We start from the raw sequence: 16,328 nt of genomic DNA, 5'->3' as shown, positions 1-16,328 counted from the left end.
CAACGCCAACCAGGCCCCTATTTTCTGCATATAAACTGACATTTTTCCCAGCCACCATCAGTTCTGAGGAAGGTCACTGGACCCGAAATGTTAACTCTGTTTGCTCCTCCACAGATGCTTCCAGACCTGCTGAGTTTTTCCAGCAACTTTGTTTTTGTCTATGAAAAGGCTGCCGTGTCCGGGCTGCATCTCAGGGAGGCTCACTTACTCTCTCCGTGTTCACTCATCCTGAGCCAGCCTGGTTGCTCACAGAATCCAAGCCCTGCCTTGCTTCACCTTCTTGTGCTTTGCCCATATCAGCCGGAGATACCAGGCCCATATGATTTCTCTATTGCCTGCTGTTTAGCGTAGTCACAAAAACAGGAAGCTGGTCATGGTCACCAGCAGTCTCTGGTCAACTCAAGGGAGGGGGCTGTCAGGCCTGTCACAGCCCAATAAGGGCAAACTCTGATACCAGGCCAGAGACTTTCACACAGCCAGCTCCTCAGAATAATTAGGATCATGTTTCTCTCTTCAAAGGAGGTGAGGAGTCAAATGTTGGGCAGTCCCCACCTGCCTTGTCTATTGTGGTCTGTTTTCACTTGGAAATGCAGAAGAAGGTGGAATTGAATAACCGAAAATGGGCGGCAAGGCTTTTAGTACTGGTATTGGTGAGTGAAATATGGTGAGGAGTCCTGACCGAATGTGTAGACAACGCAGAGGCCATGCAGGGTTAGGACAGAGTGGTGTCGGGGTGGGTGACAGCGAGTAAGGGAAGATTTTGCATGTAACAGTGATGATACAGCATGGGCTCTGGTGGGAAGCGGGGACAGTATCAGAGATGGAGAGAGTACAAGGTAGTGGAGAGAGAATTACCCTGGCATTTACACTGGCAGAGTGAGGAAGGTCATTCACCCACTTCCCTCAGTGCTGGTGTATTCCTCCAAACAGTTAAAATTGCACTATGTGGATGCCAGGGACTGGTGGCATGGTTTCCACTGCCAGTACTGGACATCCCTCCTCTGCACTACTCACGGGACCTCCAGGTTCCTGTCCATAAATCAAGGCACCAATTTTTCCCACATTTACCAAGTCCAAGGCAAGTGCAATGAACTGTGCAAGGCAGCTTCGGACTGACAATGCTTGTCTGAATGCACAACAATTTATTAAAGATGGCATGGGCTCCAGGAATGCCAGTCTGTTCCAGGAAACCCTGTCGGCAGTGAGTCCTTACAGATAAATTGAGATGGTAGAATCCACCTGGCATTGGAAGAGAGGAGCACTATATGGATGTGACATGTAGATAATGAGGCAAGTTTTAGACGATGTAAAATCTTTCTAGGCCTCACAGAAACAAAGCCAAGAAACCCGACAAAATTGGCAAAACATCACAAGATTCAGCCTCCTGTGTGTTTTTTAATTTGCCAAAAGCTAACACTGAGCAACTCACTTTTCAACATTTTAGCACAGTCCACTGTCACCTCTGATGGAATTTCATGTAATAACAGTTTCTAAAATCATCCATCAAACAATGAAAAAGTAAATGATTACATGAATTCTACATCGACTATGAAGCCCAGAAATAAATAAGGAGATCCAATTTTTAATTGTTCCACCATGTACAGGACATTACTTTGAGTTTTCTTTTTACACTTCCCCAACAAACTACCCTCCATCTCCAGACTCTCCTCATCTCAGCTTTAGTTACTGCTTCCTGTTTTGGGGCAGGCACAATAGTTTCCAGTCAATCCTTTGCATAATTAACCATTTTTATGTGTAGACAGTAGTTGTTGGTCAGTTACATTACCACATTAGATTAGATTAGATTCCCTACAGTGTGGAAACAGGCCCTTCGGCCCAACAAGTCCACACCGTCCCTTGAAGCATCCCACTCAGACCCATCCCCCTATAACCCACACACCCCTGAACACTATGGGCAATTTAGCATGGCCAATCCACCTAGCCTGCACATCTATGGACTGTGGGAGGAAACTGGAGCAACCAAAGGAAACCCACGCAGACACGGGGAGAATGTGCAAACTCCGCACAGACAGTCATTCGAGGCTGGAATCGAACCCGGGTCCCTGGCACTGTGAGGCTGCAGTGCTAACCACTGAGCCACCGTGCCAGCCCAAAGACAAAGTGTCCAAGGCTACAAATGTCTTCACATCCACCCACTTTCCAGCAAGAGTCACTGAGTGCTTTCATTTATTTTGTTAACCATAACCCACAAAACCTTGGTATTGTGATACCTCTTTTGAAAAGCTTAAGGCAAAATCTTGCATACAATGTTGTTTCTAAAATCCATTGGATGCCAAAATGGTAAAAGCCAGAAAAGAATTACCAAACAGTTCTTTCACTTTATCAATGTGGAATTTTGCACACTCACCCCACGAGGTTTGTAGGCTTAAAATGTCAGAGACAACCTTCTCACCAAGGTCCAGCCTACTCACAATATACAGTGAGAAAGGAGGGGCCTAGACCAACCAAGCCGAGTAGACAATTAATGTTTCTCTAACAGGTTTCTCACCCTGCCTCAAGTTTCAGCCTGACCAGAGGAGTTCAGGAGTGGGGGAAGCCCAGAAAGTAAGTCTTCTCAGGTCTTGAGCTAGAAGTGGGTAGATGGCCTATGTCAACAGCACCCTTTCAATATCAGGTATCCCTCTTATGGCTTGGCATTTCCACCAATATCTAGATCAGCCACAAACATATTAAATGGCAGAGTGGACCCAATACACTGAATGGCCTATGGTCAAAACTACCACATCCTCTCTGTCCTCCTCCCTCCCCACCCTCACAGAGTCTCACAGTCACTGGACTGGACTCCCAGGACTCAGACTCTGAGGACTGCTTGCAGACCTGAACTTATCCACTGCAGTTTCTGGTTCACTTGAGGCAAACTTAGATAATTGACCCACATCTAATTCTCTCTGCAATTAAAGCTCATTGGGGACAATTATGTGGTGCCTTGTTAGTGCCCCCATCTCTGAACCAGGAGACCCGGATTCAAGTCCCTACCTGCTCCAGAACTGTGAAATAACATATCTGGGCATGTTGGTTCGAAAAAATCTATTATACAGACCTGACAGTAGAAATACAGCAGTATTTTATTAGAAATTATCTATAAGCATTCGCTGGTAATTAGTAAATTTTAGCCTATCAGTAAATGGGGCTTCTTTCAAAATTTTGACCACTAAACCAGCCTGGCAAGCCACTGTTTCAACTTTCAGAGAACACATCTCAGAAGACTGAAGTAACCATGTCATTGAACAATGTTAAATGGAAAATTGAATAGATCTATGTTGGCTTCTTAAAAGAAATTCCTTACAAGTTGGCTCTAGAGGGAAACCAAAAGAACTGCGGATGCTGTAAATCAGGAACAAAAACAAAGTTGCTGGAACAGCTCAGCAGGTCTGGCAGCATCTGTGAAGGAGAAAACAGAGTTAACATTTCGGGTCCGGTGACCCTTCCTCAGAACTGTTCTGAAGTTCTGAGGAAGTGTCACCGGGCTTGAAATGTTTTCTCCTTCAAAGATGCTGCCAGACCTGCTGAGCTTTTCCAGCAACTTTGTTTTTGTGCCTCTAGAGGGAGTTACTCACAGTTCTTCTGGGTCACTTCCAATTCCATTGTTGCAGCCATTTTATAAAATCTGTGCAAAATCACTATGAGATATTAAATTGACTGGAGAGCTCTTTGCAGCTTTCACAAATCACAAGTTTGCTTGTACTACAGCAGCAGATTTAGGAATAAATATCTCAACTCTTGTGCATGAAAGATCAACGCACATAAAAATACACCTCAAAAAAGTAACCTGTATTTCTGTTGCATTTTTCACATAATGAAACATTTGCAATTAATGTCACAGGACTGTTATTAAGCAAAATATGACACCGAATCACACAGCCAGGGAAATAAATTATTGCATTCTGGCGCTTCTCCTGCTTCCAGAACATTCATACCTACCCCAGCTCAACTTACAACCCTCGACAGCAAGCACTTTCTTGATGCATGTAAGGTCCTATAAATTAGAATGGTGAATTTGTTAGGTAATGCAATCAAGCAGTAACAATCCCTTCTGCATTGAGTTGACCAGTAGTTTATTTGGACACATATTGAAGACAAATCTGAAGAATTCATCAATATCTTCAATTATCAACTTTCCAATAAATTTAAAATCACAACACCCCAGGAAAACATTCATTTCCAAGACGCTGCAATACTTAATATCATAATCCTGGATCACCCATGAGCATCTTGCACTTTCAATTTCAATGTGAATTTTTTAATGACAGGTGCCAAGAAAGCATCAAACAGATGGACCTAAAGGGGAATAATGGATGACAAACTAAACTGTAATTTCTTGAGAGTGATCTCAAGCTGTGAAGGTAATGGGAGAAAAGACAGCAGTCTGAGTAAGTTCCATATTTTGTGTCTTTCCCTTTCAGGAGTACGCAATAAATGGGACTAAAGCCAATCCAAACCTGGTCTGTGCATACTCATGGAACAAGTGCGCTAGAGAGTTGAGCAACTCATGTTACAACAGTGGCCACAGTACACCAGCACCAGAATCCTCCCGGATGGTAATGGTTTCCAATCAGCTGCTGACAGTGATTCCATCTGTAATTTGATCTCCAGTTATGAACATTCCCAACCCAAGAAAATTAGCTGGAGAACTAATGACAAGGTAAGGAGGATATATTGGCCTTGGGAGGAATAGAGCATACATTTACAAGAATAATACCTGGACTTCAGGGGCTAAATTATGTGGAGGGATTATACAAATTAGGCCTGTTTTCACCAGAATCTGGAAGGTTAAGGGATGATCTGATTGGAGTCTTCAAGATATTAACAAGAAAAGGCAGGGTAAATAAAATTAAACTGGTTGGGGATTTTAGAACTGAGGGGAATGGTTTAAAAATTAGGGCCAGACCAATCAGGAGAGATGTTAGGAATTGCCTCTACACCCAAAGGGTGGTAGAGGTTTGGAACTCCCTTCCACAAATGGCAGTGGGTGCTAGAGCAACTGTTAATTTAAAATCTGAGGTAAACGGTGGCTCAGTGGTTAGCACCGCTGCCTCACAGCGCCAGGGTCCCGGGTTCAATTCCAGCCTCGGGTAACTGTCTGTGCAGAGTTTACACATTCTCCTCGTGCCTGTGTGGGTTTGCTCCAGTTTCCTCCCACAGTCCAAAGATGTGCAGGTTAGATGGATTGGCCATGCTAAATTGCCCATAGTGTTCAGGGAGGTGTAGATTAGGTCAGTTATAGGGGGATGGGTCTGAGTGTGATGCTCTGAGGTTTGGTGTGGACTAGTTGGGCCAAAGGGCCTGTTTCCACAGTGTAGGGATTCTAAATTTTTTTTGCTAAGCATTTTAACAGAAATGGTCACAGCCAGGTATATGGAGTGAGGCCGCAGGTAGAAAGATGTTGTGAAGGGGTTCAGAAAAGATTTACAAGGATATCGCTGGGGTTGGTGGGTTTAAACTATAGAGAGAGGCTGAATAGACTGGGGCTATTTTCTCTGGAGCATCAGAGGATGAGGTGTGACCTTAAAGAGGTTTCTAAAATCATGAGAGGCATGCATAAGATGAATAGCCAAGGTCTTTTTCCCAGGGTAGGGGGCATAGGTTTAAGGTGAGAGGGGAAAGATTTAGTAGGGACCTAAGGGGCAGCTTTTCCACGCAGAGAGTGGTTCGTGTATAGAATAAGCTGCCAGAGGAAGTGGAGGAAGGCTGGCACAATTACACATTTAAAAGGCATCTGGATGGGTTTATGAATAGAAATGGTATAGAGGGGTATGGACCAAATGCTGGCAAACGGGACTAGATTATCTAAGGATATCTGGTCAGTGTGACAAGTTGGACTGAAGGGCCTGTTTCCATGTTGTACATCTCTATGACTGAATGATCTCATTAAATGACAGGACAGGTCCATGGCACTGAACAGCCTTCTCCTGCTCCTCTGAAGGTTCAGGGCTGACCTTGCTGGTAAGGGAGGTGGTTGAGGAGGTGGGGAAGAACAGATAGAAAAGTCTTTTTTTTAATTAACTTTAAATTCTGAACAGATATTTCCATGAATTACAAAATTTTACTACAGAACAAATTTCAGGAACATTTGCTCTGGAGTCACATTTTGTTACATTGTAACTTACAGAAGTGAACTTTTCCTTCACAGAAAATGAAATCCTGTGCTAGATCTTTACCCTTGACCTTTCTTTACTGAATAACATTCAGTCTGTGCACATTGGAATGGCGTTCAGCTGAGATTTGACCAAGAATATTAAGATTTAATTGGCAGCCTTCTGTGATCGTGCAGAGTGGGGATTTCCAGAGTGTTTTGAAGCCCGCAGGAATGCTTGCCAAGAATATAAACAAAGATATCAGTGCTCTCTATTAGTTATTCACTCAATAAAAACATTGAAAAATGATTTTTAATCACAGCTGGAAGCTTGAAATGTTTTACATCCGTTTGTTTTTGCCATTCGAGGCACCAGTTAATTCTAAACATGTGAATATATCATTATAGTTCCATTTTTTATTGTTTATGGAAGTTTAGAGACTTAATGCGTACTATTCTACATCACACAAGAAGCTGTTTAGCATGACATAGGGATCCTCTGAGACTGTGGAGCTCTAAAGAGTAATGACTGGACGTTCATGGGAAATTACTTTAATTGTGTTTATTAAACAAAAAAAACACAAAAAACTGTGGATGCTGATTTTTTCCAGTAATTTCTGTATTTGTTTACTGTGTACGTGGTCATCTTAAAAGTAAATTGACAGGGAAACTTATTGTATAACTCGCTGCTAAACATTACAAACAGAATTCATCTAGGACCTTTTTTTGGGCTTAAACTAAATACTACAAATGCGTAAGCCAAGATGCTCACAGCCAGCCTGCAATTAGGCATTTTGGTTTCATTAACATGTAATTCACGAGCTGTCGTTACTTCTAGAACCAGCAATTAGAAGCCTTTTACCTCATTTGCAGGACCCCAAAAATAATTCCATAAATGGGATTTGGTGCAGGTTTCACTTTAATAATGTATGAACTCTTGCTCTCCCAGAGTCTCCAGGAAGTTATTTTTTGATGTTCAAAAATGTTTTACTTCAGTCCCAACTGCAGCAAACATTGAGGAATGCTGAATGATCCAAGCCCAACATCATCCCCGCTCGTTAAACATAAATTTCACAGCATGATCATTCAACAAAATGTTTGATCACATTATAGCATCATGAAGAGAAATCATGCCTGACAAACTTCCTAGAACTCTTTGATGAGGTAACAGGAGATACAAAGAGAAAGAGTGGATGACATATACTTGGATTTCAGAAGGCATTTGATACAGATAAGTAGGGAGGTTTTGCTAAAAGTGTAAGAGATAGTTGTCAGACCACAGCTGGAATACCGTGAACAGGTGTAAGTCCCTTATTGAAAGGAAAGATATACTGTCATTGAAGGAAGTCCATAGTCCCACTATCTCATTAAGAAGAGACCAATTGGTGGCAGCTTTAGCTGAAGTGTCACTAGGCCTTGGGCAAATGGGGTGGTTGAGAATATGATCCCTTCATGATAGCATCAGCCAGGGTGGAAATTGAACCCACACTGTTGGCATCACTCTGCCTTGCACTCCAGAAACCCAAAGCTGGATATCTCATTAGAGAGAGAGAAAGAGAGAGAGAGGGAGAGAGAGAGAGAGAGAGAGAGAGAGAGAGAGAGAGAGAGAGAGAGAGAGAGAGAGAGAGAGAGAGTGACATGGGATACCACACCTCAAGTGAGGTGAGGGATTGAGAAGAAGAGCCCTTCATAGAAACCTTTTCTGGTGCGGAATTGAACCTGTGTTATTGGCATCATCCTAAACCAGCCATCCAGGCAACTAAGCTAACCAACTGTTGCTAAAAGAAGTTCTAGGAAGGTTCAATAGGCTGATCCAGACATGTCTTAATAAGTTCAGAGATAATGGGAACTGCAGATGCTGGAGATTCCAAGATAATAAAATGTGAGGCTGGATGAACACAGCAGGCCAAGCAGCATCTCAGGAGCACAAAAGCTGACGTTTCGGGCCTAGACCCTTCATCAGAGAGGGGGATGGGGGGAGGGAACTGGAATAAATAGGGAGAGAGGGGGAGGCGGACCGAAGATGGAGAGTAAAGAAGATAGGTGGAGAAGGTGTGGGTGGGGAGGTAGGGAGGGGATAGGTCAGTCCAGGGAAGACGGACAGGTCAAGGAGGTGGGATGAGGTTAGTAGGTAGCTGGGGGTGCGGCTTGGGGTGGGAGGAAGGGATGGGTGAGAGGAAGAACCGGTTAGGGAGGCAGAGACAGGTTGGACTGGTTTTGGGAACCGGTTCTTCCTCTCACCCATCCCTTCCTCCCACCCCAAGCCGCACCCCCAGCTACCTACTAACCTCATCCCACCTCCTTGACCTGTCCGTCTTCCCTGGACTGACCTATCCCCTCCCTACCTCCCCACCCACACCTTCTCCACCTATCTTCTTTACTCTCCATCTTCAGTCCGCCTCCCCCTCTCTCCCTATTTATTCCAGTTCCCTCCCCCCATCCCCCTCTCTGATGAAGGGTCTAGGCCCGAAACGTCAGCTTTTGTGCTCCTGAGATGCTGCTTGGCCTGCTGTGTTCATCCAGCCTCACATTTTATTATCTTAATGTCTTAATAAGTACAGGTTAAGTAGGGTGGTCCTGTACTCATTGAAGTTTTGAAGAATGAGAGACAAACTTACTGAAACATATAATACTCAAAGGTGTTTTGACATGATAGATGAAGGAAGACTATCCCACATGAGGAAAGAGCTTAAGACAGGAGGGCATAATCTCAGAATAAGGGTTGCAAAGACAGAGATAGGGAGAATTTCTTCTGTCAGAGGGTAGTGAATCTGAGGAATTCCTTGCTGGAGAGGGCTGGCAGGGCTGGGTTGTTGAATATAGTCAGTAAAGGTTAAGTCATCATAGTCCTGCTGAAGCATAGGTCTGCTCCATCAATGGAGAGAGACAATTGGTGGTGGTTTGCCACACCTCAGGTGAGGGGAAACCCCTTCATGATAACTTGAGCCAGTACAGGAATTGAGCTCTATCGCTGTTGCCACTTGGCATTGCAAAACAGCCATCCAGCCAACTGAGCTAAACAACAGACCTCTAATATGTAAGGAAGTCTAAGGTTATGGGGGAAAGTCAGGAAAGTGGAGTTGAGAATTACCAACTCTATGATCCAGACATTGGGCCCTATATACATTGAAAAAAAAGGACCAAAATAATTTCAGAAAAGTGTGCTGGCTTTCTCATTTTTGATAATCATAACTAGAAATGGGGGTGGCATGTTAGCTCAGTGGTTAGCACTGCTGCCTCATAGCACCATGTGCCCAGGCTCGATTCCAACCTCAGACGACTGTCTGTGTAGATTGGTACATTCTTCCCGTGTCTGCGTGGGTTTCTTTCAGGTGCTCTGGTTTCCTCCCACAGTCCAGAGATATGCAAATTAGGTGGATTGGTCATGCTAAATTGCTCATAGTGTTCAGGGATGTGGTAGGTTAGATGCAAGGTTACAGGGGTGGGATGGGAAAATGGGTCTGGGTGGGATGCACTTCAGAGCATCAGTGTGGCCATGTTGGGCTAAGTGGCTGTTTCCACACTGTGATTCTAAATATTGTCTTTTATAGGTTTTCTGAAAAACCTGACATCATAACAATAGTACTGGGAAAGGACACGCACTGGTCTTTGATACTTTAGCAACTTAAGAACCTCATGTGTAAAGGAAACAACAGAGTTAACATTTCGGGTCAGGTGACCCTTCCTCAGAACTGTCCTCCGAAACATTAACTCTGTTTTTTCCTTCACAGATGCTGCCAGACCTGCTGAGCTTTTCCAGTAACTTTGTTTTCATTCTTGATTTACGGCATCTGCAGTGCTTTCGGTTTTTATTTGGAATCTCATGTGTCAGTTTGGAGTATGGAAAGCAGTAGAAACAAAAGTCAGCTAACATTTGCATCTATCATTGGCAATATGTTGGAGGTTTAAAGAAAGCTAAAATCTGTAGGGGCCATTCCTGGATAAAAGATCATAAGACCATAAGACGAAAGGGCAGAAGTAGATCATTCAAGCCCATCAAGTCTACTCTGCCATTCAATGCAATCATGGCTGATCTGATCATCCTCAACTCCAATTTCCTTCCTTTCCCCCATAAACTGTCATTCCCTCACTGTTTAAAAATCTATCTCAGCCTTGAGTATACTTAATAATCCAGCCTTGACAGATATCTGCAGCAAAGAATTCCACAAATTCTCTACCCTCTGAGAGAAGAAATTCTTCTTCATACCTATCTTAAGTGTGCGACTTCCCACTCTGAGATTATGTCAAGGGGGAAACGGCCTTTCTGTATCTACCCTATCAAGGCTTTCTACAAATGTGGTACATTTCAATAAGGTCACTTTTCATTTTTTTATACTCTCTGCTGCCCAACATGAAGTGAATCAACAAAGTTTTCCAAAGTATATTTATTAATCTGAACTTTGGTGCATCATTGCATACTTATTGATTGCAACATTACAAAACTGATCTGATTGCACTGGCTTCAACTTGAGTACGTGTAAATGTACACCATATAGTCTTTGAACTTTTGTTATCATAGATTCCAAATTCTGGGTTACATGTCATATGTTCTTGTGATTGGTGACAAATTACTTGCATGTTAATCATTGTTAACCAGAAGGCAAAGAGTACTTTAATCATTATAGTTTCACTGCTGATATTATTTTTGATCTAATGAACTTCAGCCTCTCTGAAAGCTTATTTCCAAATATGACTCATGCTTGTCACAAGACACTTACAGGACAAATTTTTAAATCTTACTTCCCATTTATCTAAATACCACAGAAATGTTAAATTTTCTTCTAAACCACACTGGGATCAGTGTTGAGTTTAATGCTTGATGAATGATTTAATTTCCTTCAGAGGCAAGGCTGAAGAATGAGTTTTATTAAAATAAACACTAGGTAGTCTCTCACAAAACCCAGATTCAGGCAATCTCCAGATTTTTATATTGTCAAAGTTAGGGAGTCTGCTGACTTTTTTTTAAACTAGTTTTCTCTCGTTTATCAAGCAGATGTCTCTTGACCTAGAAAAATTCTGTGACATAAAAGCAGAGGCAAAGAATTTCCTCCGTGGTTCTCCTGTTTGACTATGGTGACTTTGGTGAAAGATTGGTAGAAATCCCCATTTATCCATCAATCCTGGAGTTTCCATTGATCTTCGATGTATCATATGGCTGCTGATTGGGAGACCCCTCGAGGAAATTCCAGGCAAAAGACTTCTGTGTTGACAGTAGCAACTATGGGAACATCAATTCTTGTTCTTTGTTGTCAAACAGGGAGGGAAAGGAGAAAACAAACAGGAAGATCTGTGGCATAAGGAGGTAGGAAGATTAAATGTCAAAGCTGTCACGGAACAAAAGGCAAAGGGAATAACAATGGTTGTGCTAAAGAGACAAGCATTTGTGCAGAGGGCATGTAAATGCTTGAATAATGATCAGCTTTGTCTGAAAGCAAAAACATGAAAAACAAGGCTCAAATTAGCCTTAAGCTAAGAAAATAGAATCGGGGACAAGCTTCATGGTTTGAAATTGTTGAATTCAATACTAACTAAAAATGACTGTGAAATGACTAAACAAAAGATTGCACTGGAGGGGATGCAAAGGAGATTCACCAAAATTTTGGCGATAGTAGGAACTGCAGATGCTGGAGAATCTGAGATAACAAGGTGTGGAGCTGGATGTACACATCAGGCCAAGCAGCATCAGAGGAGCAGGAAAGTTGATGTTTTAGGTCTAGACCCCTCTTCAGAAATTTCATTTTGGGTCAAGACAAAGGTCCCAATCTGAAACGTCAACTTTCCTGCTCCTCTGATGCTGCCTGGCCTGCTGTGCTCCTCCAGATCCGCACTGTGTTATCTCTGACTCCAGCATCTGTAGTTCTTACTATCTCTGAAAAATCTCAGGTTGTTTACTTTAGAGCACAGAAGGCCAAGGAATGTGATTGGACTGAGGTATATAAGATTATGAAGGGCACGGACAGGGTGGATAGGAAGCAGCTGTGCCCCTCAACTGGAGTTCGATGACAAGATGAAATTTAGAGGGGATTGAGGAAAAATTTCTTCAACCAGAGGGTGATAGTCATCCGGAATGCACTGTCCGAGAGGGTAGTTGAGTCAGGAAATCTCAAAACCTTTAAAACATACTAACATTCAGTCCTATGGCCTGAGTGCCAGATAATGGAACTAGTGTTTTGGCAATACAGATATGATGGGACCTCTTCTGCACTGTACGATTCTATAATTCTACGAAGTGCTATACCTCAAGTGCTTTGGGGATTCTATTCAGCTCAGTTGGCTGGATGGCTGGTTTACAATGCAGAGTGGTGCCAAGAGTGTGGCCACACAAGACCATGAAAATCCAATTTCCTCAAACTCACCACTTGCCTGAGCCATGGTGACCCTCAAGTTAAACTCAGCTCTAGTCATTTTCTCTCCCTAAGAGAGATCACCCCTCTGGCACTTGGTGACTTTGCCCATTCCTTAAGTTTGCATCGAGTTTTGCAGGAGCACAGCAGCAATGAACACATTAGGCTCATCAGAATGAAGTCAAAGTAAACCTCTACTTTACCTCCTTTATAGTCTTTGATGGTGAGAAGAGACAGTGCTACATCACCTGAGATTTCTTGGAAGTTGTGGTATCAAATATTTCTTTCCCCTCCCCTCCCTTGTCAGCATTCAAAAGGAGCCATTACATCCGCAAATCTCTAGTCCACTCAGCGATCATTCTCAACATTTCATTCCCTTCCCACTGCAACTCCACAATGCAATCTCCTTGTCCTGGAATGATGAAATGAATGAGCACCCAAAGTCCACTATGATATAGAGTATCAAAGAGTTTATTAACGCTACACTGCTCAGAAGAAAACCTCTGGGAGTTAAAAACTTGTTCACTGAATAAAGCTTACAAATCAATTGTAAACCAATCATGTTATTGATTGAATGTTATGTAATCAATCAGGTCTGTCATGTGACTGCATGATCAGTTGATGAACAGTTATAGATCTTCCCATGATCACACAATACAATGCTGATTCTTGGGTTTTCACAATGCATCTTACTCAACTACATTCCAATAATGCAGAGTTATGCATCTGTTTTTCAATTCTCCCTGATAACAGGCTGAGGGCTTCTCCCCACTGTCTAAGGCTATCTGTCCACAGGAATTCAGTTCAATTCCTTAATGTCTGTTGCATTTAGAACTATTTATATACGTATATGATGTATGCAAATGATTTAGATGAGAATATGGAAGACGTGGTTTGTAAATTTAGGGATGACACCAAGATTGATGTATAGAGGACAGTGAAGAAGGTTATCTAAGATTATAAAGAGATCTTGAACAATGGACTGAAGAGTGGCAAGTGGAGTTTAGATCATAGAATCCTTGCAGTATGGAAACAGGCTCTTAGGCCCAACAAGTCCACAAAGAACCTCAGAGCACCCACCCAGCCCCAACATGCTGTAATCCACCTAACCTACACATCCCTGAACACTATGGGCAATTTATCATGGCCAATCCACCTATCCTGCACATCTTTGGACTATGGGAGGAAACCAGAGCACCCGGAGGAAACCCACGCAGAAACAGGGAGAATGTCCAAACTCTACACAGACAGTCACTCGAGGGTGGAATTGAATGCAGGTCCCTGGTGCTGTGAGGTAGCAGTGCTAACCATTGAGCCACCATGCTGCTTTACATTTAGATAAATTTGAGATATTATGTTTGGTAAAACAAGCAAGAGCAGGACTTGCACAATTAAGAGTAGGGCCTATGGTAATGTTGTAGAACTTGGAGACATAGGAGTTCAGGTGCATAATTGTTTGAGGTTCACATCACATGTAGACAGGGTGGTTAAGAAGGCGTTTAGCACGCTTTCATTCATTGCTCAGACCTTTGAGTAAAGGAGTTGTGATGTTATATTCTGTTGGTACAGGAGGTTGGTGAGAAGTACTGGGTCCAGTTCTGGCCACTCTGTTATAGGAAGGACATGATGAAGCTGGAGCGGGTTCAGAAGATATTACCAGGATCTTGCCAGGAATGGAGGGTTTGAGTTTTGTGGAGAGCTGTACAGTCTGGGGCTTTTTTCACTGGAGTGTAGGAGGTTGAGAGGTTTATAAAGAGGTTTATAAAATCATGAGGGGTATTGATAAGGTGGATGGCAGATGTGTTTTTACTCAAGTGGGAGATTTCAAAACTCGGGGCATATTTTTAAGGTGCGAGGGGAAACAAATAAAAAAGACATGAGGGGAAAATGTTCCTTTTTTTTACAACACAGAGTGGTTCGTGTGTGTGGAATGAACTTTCAGAGTATAAAGGTCATACTTCTGACTGTAAAAATGAAAGCTTCAGTTAAAAATCTTCCTCAGCCATTTTATGTTAACTAAGAACCACGGCAGCCCTAAGTTTTGGAAAAGGGGAGGGATGAATGATTGTCAATAATGAAGAAAATCGTTATGACTAGGGAGGATTGTAAAGTGGCTGTTATAAACTTCAGAAAGACTGTAGTCTCCGGATTTAAATTTATTCCTTACAGCTTTTATTTAATTTTTGCCCTAACAGGAGGGTGAATAGGCATGCGATTGACGAGCATAGGGTATTAAGTAGAAAGACAGAGGAGTGTAGGATGACTTCAAGTAGGATAGAAAGGAAAAGGCTGGCCAGAAATTCATTGGAAGAATCAAACTGGAAGCAACAAAATCCTGGATGAGGATTTCAGCAGCAGATGAGTTGCAACAAGGCCTGGAGTCAGAAGTTATTGCAGAGATGGAAATAAGTAGTTTTAATGATGGCACAGCTATGAGGTCAGAAGCTCATCTCAATAACAAATATGACATCAAGGTTGTGAATAGAACAAACCAACTTCAAACAGACAGAAGGTTGATGTCAGTGCCTAAGAAGCAAAGCATATGCCAGGGACCAATGGTAATAGCTACAGCTTCCATTATATTTACTTGGAGGTGAGTTCTGCCCATCTAATGCTGGGTGTAGAATAACCAATGTGATAACTTAGAGGCAGTGGAGGAGTTGAGACGATTGCTGGTCAAATAGAGTTGGGTGTTGCCATGAGGAAAGAAGTAAAATTCTGTGGATGTAGAAAACTGAAACAAAAATCAGACAATGTTGGAGAAACTCAGCTGGTCTGACAGCATCTGTTGAGAGAAAAAAACAAAGGTTTAAATTTGAATTTCAATTCCAATGTCTTTTCATCTGAACCTTCTATTTCAGTTCTCCAGCATTCACAGCATTTTCCTTTTACTTAAAAGTTTAATTCATTGCCAGTTCTCCTCCAGGTATGTCCATCTTGATAAAGTTTGCTCTTCTCTCGAACAGGATCTCTGTTTGAATCTTTTGGCTTGTTACTGTCACCCTCCCAGTGTTTACCAAAACTCATTTTCACAGCCACATTTCCTTACTGATTAACTGTCTGTGACTCTGATCTACCTTGCACAAATTCCGAGTGAACTTCCAACTTTCACGTTTGAAATCCATGCAGGATTACAGATATCCCTGCAGCAAACAATATTCTTCAGGCAGTTGTTCCCACCACATCCCAACAGCCACGCTCAATTCCCACCACATCGCAACAGCCACACTCAATTCCCACCACATCCCAACAGCCACACTCAATTCCCACCACATCGCAACACCACACTCAATTCCCACCACATCCCAACAGCCGAGCTCAATTCCCACCACATCCCAACAGCCACGCTCAATTCCCACCACATCCCAACAACCACACTCAATTCCCACCACATCGCAACAGCCACACTCAATTCTCACCACATCCCAACAGCCACGCTCAATTCCCACCACATCCCAGCAGCCACGCTCAATTCCCACCACATCCCAACAGCCACACTCAATTCCCACCACATCGCAACAGCCACGCTCAATTCCCACCACATCGCAACAGCCACGCTCAATTCCCACCACATCGCAACAGCCACACTCAATTCCCACCACATCCCAACAGCCACACTCAATGAGATAATGGGAACTGCAGATGCTGGAGATTCCAAGATAATAAAATGTGAGTGACATATAACATCACATGCACCGTTGACCTTTTCTTTTAAATTCATTCACGGGATGAGGGTATCGCTGGTTACGCCAGCATTTATTGTACATTCCTAATTGACTAGAGAGGGCAGTTAAGAGTCAATCGCACCGATATAGATCTGGAGTCACATGTAGGCAAGAACAGCAGTTTCCCTCCATGAACGACGTTAGCGAATCAGATGGGTTTTTCCA

General features: G+C 42.8%; 2 long non-coding RNA genes across 2 annotated transcripts in view; one reads left to right on the top strand and one right to left on the bottom strand.

Annotated features, from left to right (window-relative positions):
- Positions 1–12,839, bottom strand: part of LOC125457329 (uncharacterized) — a 54,890-nt gene extending 42,051 nt beyond the window's left edge. Inside the window, exon 1 of the long non-coding RNA XR_007248597.2 lies at positions 12,687–12,839. This is a non-coding gene — a long non-coding RNA (uncharacterized LOC125457329). The remainder of the gene's footprint in view (positions 1–12,686) is intronic.
- Positions 4,528–16,328, top strand: part of LOC132210437 (uncharacterized) — a 54,251-nt gene continuing 42,450 nt past the window's right edge. Inside the window, exon 1 of the long non-coding RNA XR_009446547.1 lies at positions 4,528–4,663. This is a non-coding gene — a long non-coding RNA (uncharacterized LOC132210437). The remainder of the gene's footprint in view (positions 4,664–16,328) is intronic.

This window comes from Stegostoma tigrinum, chromosome 12 (genome assembly GCF_030684315.1).
Source record: "Stegostoma tigrinum isolate sSteTig4 chromosome 12, sSteTig4.hap1, whole genome shotgun sequence".
Taxonomy (NCBI): domain Eukaryota; kingdom Metazoa; phylum Chordata; class Chondrichthyes; order Orectolobiformes; family Stegostomatidae; genus Stegostoma; species Stegostoma tigrinum.
The sequence above is the reverse complement of the archived record's forward strand: the minus strand, read 5'-3'. Positions and strand labels throughout refer to the sequence as shown.